The sequence below is a fragment of the Lissotriton helveticus genome (assembly GCF_964261635.1).
Source record: "Lissotriton helveticus chromosome 1_1 unlocalized genomic scaffold, aLisHel1.1 SUPER_1_unloc_12, whole genome shotgun sequence".
Lineage (NCBI taxonomy): Eukaryota > Metazoa > Chordata > Amphibia > Caudata > Salamandridae > Lissotriton > Lissotriton helveticus.
In genome coordinates this window covers 144211-149959 of record NW_027611651.1, presented here as the reverse complement: position 1 = coordinate 149959, position 5749 = coordinate 144211, and positions in this window count along the sequence as shown.

Here is a 5749-nt window from a genome sequence, read left to right as displayed (position 1 = left end):
TATGAGTGACATTTCAATGACAATGAGTTACACTTTTCTCGCGAGAAAAAATCAAGCAATGAAGACGAGGGGAACATATTTAATTAAATAAAATTTGAGCAACAAAAAAATCTTTAAACTGCTGCGAAGCACTTGAAACTCATTAAGCCTCACTGAGGCGCAGAGAAGTCTAAGGCATAGCCAACAGCTAGTGCGCTGTAGTGTTAATAATTTTATAAATGGGACTCCCTCAACATTTACACAGTTGTTTCGATGTATTTCAAGGAATGGCTTGTTCAACTCGAGGCAGCTCAGCAAGAATTAGTAAATATACAAAATAAACTACCTGTTCTATTTTCCATCCACATGCTCCAATAATTGGTGAATTTTTGCTGCACTTTAGTTTAGCTAGCATTCATGTACCACACGTATACATCCGGGTACGAGCTGCCTCACACACATGGGCACTACCTTCGAGAGACCCCTACCAGCCTCTTGAGAGCGCTGAAATTAATTTCCCCAAGTAAAGCACAATTTTGCTGTTGGCTCACCAGGATAAAGTCAAGTGAAAACTAAGGGGGGGGGGGGACAGACTGGAGCAGTAGCACGCACCCCAGGCATTTTGGTCGAGGCAGCCTCAGGCTCTTTGAAGCACACACTTAGAGGCTCATTAGGATGGCGGGAGGATCGCCACCTCCGGGACTTGGAATCGTCTGCCGTATGTGCTTTATAGATCCACTCCGGCATCCAGTGTAGGAACCTGAAATAACTGAATTTCAACCTGACCTCCTGGAGAAAACTTCCATGGTCTTTCCAAAGGTCGTGCCTGTCCTGCTCAGACAGTGAGAGGCACAGCCTCTGCTCCCACAAACAGCATCAATTGTAGGCAGTGGTGCTCGAAAAAAGGCTGTCCACAGCTGTAACATACAATCCCACCATGGTGTCCATAGATCCTTTCCACATCAGGATATAATGCAACATTGGGGCAGTATCAAGATCATAAGGGGGAGAACCCAGCATGTGTCGCAGGCTATGCAGGAGCTGTCTGTACTGTCAGTGATGCAATTGTAGCAGCCCATAATCACGCATGAGAGTAGCAAAGGGGGCCAACTCACCGTCCCCTACTATATCGTCAACAGAGCGTATCCCTCTGGTCTTCCACTGTGTAATCAGAGTTCAGATCATACTTTGTTCCAAGCAGCTCCTTGAGAAGAGCAGGGATCAGCAATGCGCTATACGTCTGAGCCAGGTGAAGCGGGAGGTCAGTCAACCACCACTGTTATGCCTCACAGTAGCAGCTAAATTGTTCATCGAATTACCTCTCAAGGACCTTCCTGCCCTCTCACAGCACCTGTGCATAGGAGAAGGACCTAACGTTTTCCTCCAAGTTAGGGGAGAGGAGTTGGCCTAACGGCTAGGGCGGTCGACCTCGAACCTAGGGAAATGGGTAGTCTCGGCAATGACGCTGAACATCCTGTGATTCTGGGTAAATCGCTTAATCTCCCCGTGCCTAACAAAAATGAATGTGTCCTAATGTAATGCAACTGGTGCTATGTAATTCGCTCTGATACCCTATTCGGGTCAAATTTGCACTATATAAAACTCTATTAAAAAAAAGAGTACTGGCTCAGATATTGGCACCATCTGTGCTTGTCTTTGTCGTGATTTCAAATAGGTTACACTAACCTGTTCAGCCAGGTACAGCGGGAGCGATGAATGTGGCTAGTTGTCCCTATAATCTAGTGGTATCACAACCTGTGAGAATATAAATAAACTCTACCAAGCGTAACAACACCAGGGAAGGGGAAAAAAGGGACAAAGGAAACAATAAAGTCGCAGCAGCCAAATAATCTGATAGGTGCCGTTGGATACGTGTATGAAGAAGGAACATCAATGGTATCAGACTGGATTTCCTGGAGAAGGAGAGAGAAAGGGGAAATCACACACACATACAGAACCACTTAACCAGATCAATATACTATGTGTGTACAGTCACTTACAACATTATGCTGCCACGTGCTCTCCATGGAAAACAGAAAAAGAGAAAAAGAAATCATAAAAGAAAAAAGCTCTATTCCTTCCAACAGCAGCACTTGCGTTGTCCTGAAGTATGTGCCACTCATTAATTCATAGAGCATATATATCATCACAAAAAGTCCTCTCAGTCTGGCATCAATTAAGGATAATTATCGACCATAGTGATTTCATCACACGTTAGCACTCCTGCAGTCCTGTGCTATCGTTTATCAAGTTTGTCAGAAAATGCCAGAATAATAATATGTCTGTTCTCCTGTACACAGTTTGTATTCTATTCATACAGATGACTCCGGAGTAACTGATACTTACTTACTATGTCCAAACAAGGATTGAACATGACACAGGGTTATAACTCCACCCTTCACAAACAACTCACAATCCTTTGCTTAACTTGAGCCTTCAATAGTCGCAGAGCATTTCCATAGTCATAGAGCAACAGCTCTATCACGGTGTTCGATAACTAGGTCGTGCCACAGGCGCCTTACCTCCTCTGGCAAGGAAACAAAGTCTTCAGCTGATACTAATGTACCATGCCGCGTCCTTCCCAATCCCAGCGCGTTCAGTGCACGATCGGGGAAAGCACCGTACAAACCTCCACAAAACGAAACAAATGCTCCTGACTTGCTGGCAACAGGAAAACAGTAAAAAACGGCTAGGAAATCACCGCGGCGGCTTCACTGGACTTGCGGTGCTTCCTGCTGGAACTGACTCCACAGTTCAGGTGACAAGCACCGGATGACGAAACAGGAAGAGTACAAAAAGGAAAGTAGGTAACAGAGAGGTAGGACATCGCCCCTAAGCATTCTGGGCCATGTAGTTCAACTTAATATCACAGCCATTCCTCACATACAGGACCTTCACGAGTGAGATGTGACAGAACCCCCTCTCCATGACCGACGTCCCGGCGGTCCACTAGGCTTCCCAGGGAAACGAGCGTGGAAACGCCGCAGTAGGGCAGGACACCGCAAATTGGTACGCGGCTCCCAAGATCGGTCTTCAAGGCCATACCCTTTCCAATCTACTAGGTACAGTATCCTCCCTCTCACATGCTTGGAATCTAAGAGGGCCCTCACTATGTACTCATCTTCCCCCTCTACTACCACTGGTGAGGGTCTAGACGGTAATCTAGTGTGTGGACTGCAAGGTTTTAGGAGGGAGACATGGAATACAGGGTGAATATGCCAAGTCGCAGGCAGAGTAAGTTTCATAGCCACAGGATTACCAATGCTATGAATTAGGTAAGGTCCTACAAATTTAGGCTTCAGTCTAGTGTTTCTTTTGAACCTTAAATGTTTTGTGTCCAACCACACCCTATCTCCTACTTTATACAAAGGTTCGGGTGTTCTCTTCTTATCTGCCTGACACTTATCCCTGTCTCTGGATGTCTCTAGATGTTGTGTAGCCTCCTGTAACATTTCCTTCAAATGGGCGTGATGTTCCTGTATGGATGGATGCATAGAGGTAACAGGCTGCTCAAATGGCATCATATTAGGATGATATCCATGGAGACAGTAGAAGGGAGAGCATCCTAAGGAGGAATGATTCGCATTATTGTACGCGAATTCAGCCGTCCAAAGAAGCATACTCCATTCCTCACTGTGTTGTAAGGTGAAACATCGAAGGTACTGTTCTAATGTTTGATTTAGCCTCTCTGTTTTGCCATCAGTCTGAGGGTGATAACTAGTTGACAACCTAGCATCAATTTTCATTGGCATGCACAGTGCTTTCCAAAATCTAGAGGTGAATTGAGTACCCCTGTCAGTGATTAAAACGGAAGGAAGACCATGTAGTCTAACTACCTGCTGCAAAAAGGTCGTGGCCAACTCTCCAGATGATGGTAATTTGGGTAATGCTATAAAATGCCCCATTTTAGTCAGGTGGTCTATGACTACTAAAATGGTATCATACCCTAAACTAGGGGGCATTTCCACGATGAAGTCCATGGAGACAGTGTGCCATGGCGCTGGAGGAATCGGTATGGGCCTTAATAAACCACTAGAAGGCTGATGCCTAGCCTTGGACTGAGCACAGACAGTACAGCCTTGAATATAGGTCTCTGTATCTTTTCTCATTGTGGCCCACCAGAAGTACCTAGACAGAGTTTGCAGTGTCTTTTCTTGTCCCAGGTGGCCCCCCCAAGGGAGAATCATGAGTCCATTGTAGCACCTTATGTTGCAGAGACACATGAGGAATATACAGCTTCTTGTCATGGAACAACAGAGCGCTCACCTTGGACCTCAGCAGTGGAACACCATCCAACCACTCCTGTTCGTTCAATGTCTTGTAGTGATCCTTCACCTCATCCAAGAACTCGTCGACTGTCGTCACAGCGGGAATTACCGATGGAAAAGATGCATTTTGTAATATGCTAGGAGCTTCTTCCATTGAGACCATGCTGCTCTCCACCCCACCAGGAGGTCTGGACAAGGCATCTGCTTTACCGTTCTGGGGTCCTGATCTGAATTTAATTACGAAATCGAAATCTGCAAAGAACAGAGACCAACGAAGTTGTCTAGGCATCAGGGCCCTGGCGCTCTTTAGGAACAGTAGGTTACGATGGTCGATTTAAATCTCCACTGTGTGTCTTGCCCCCATCAGATGATGCCTCCATTCTTCGCAGACCCTTTTTATCTCTAACAACTCCTTATCCGTGATGCTGTAATTAATTTAACATGGTGACAACTTCTTAGATAAGTAAGCAACGGGGTGTACTTGGCCTGTGTCAGGATTTCTCTGAGACAAGATACCACCTAAGGCATAGTGAGAAGCGTCTGTCTCCACAATGAAAGGTTGACTAGGATCAGGATGCCTCAGAATAGGTGCACTGGTAAAACACTCCTTCAATTGCTGGAAAGCTTGTTCCGCCTCTGTTGACCATTTAAACGGAACTCCTTTTCTAAGTAGAAGTGTCATAGGCTGAATGGTTTTCGAAAAATCCTTAATGAACCTACGATAGAAATTCGAAAAGTCTAAAAAGCTCTGGAGGCTCTTCACACTTGAAGGAGATTCCCACTGTACGATGGCATCAGTTTTCTTTTTGTCCATACAGAGACCTCCAGGTCCTATAACATACCCCAGGAACTCAACTTCTTTAGTGTGAACAAGACACTTCTCCAATTTGGCAAACAAGCAGTGCTTCCGTAGTCTTTCCAGTACTGCTGCTACGTGTTGCACATGCTTATCCACAGAAACGGAATAGATCAAAATATCGTCTATATAGACAATGCAACACACGTCCAGTAACCCTCTCAGTACATCATCCATAAAGTATTGGAATGCTTCGGGGGCATTGCATAGATGGAAGGGCATTACCCGGTATTCAAACAACCCATACTTGGTGCGGAATGCCGTCTTCCATTCATCCCCCGCCGCATCCGTACCAGGTGGTAAGCCCCCCTCAGGTCCAATTTAGTGAAGATGGTGGATCCCTTCAGCTGATCGAGTAAAACTGGAATTAATGGCAACGGATACCTGTTCTTTCTGGTAATACTGTTGATGGATCTGTAATTGATGCATGTGCGTAGGCCTCCCTCCCGTTTAGGGATAAAGAAAAGAGGCGACGACGCAGGAGAGGAGGAAGGACGGATGAACCCTGAACTCAACAATGTCTGCAGATAACTTTGTAGATAAGTGTTTTCAGCCTCTGAAAGGGCATAAATCCGACTGCAGGGTATAGATGCTCCGGGTTCCAAATCTATGACACAATCATATGCCCTGTGGGGAGGCAATTTAC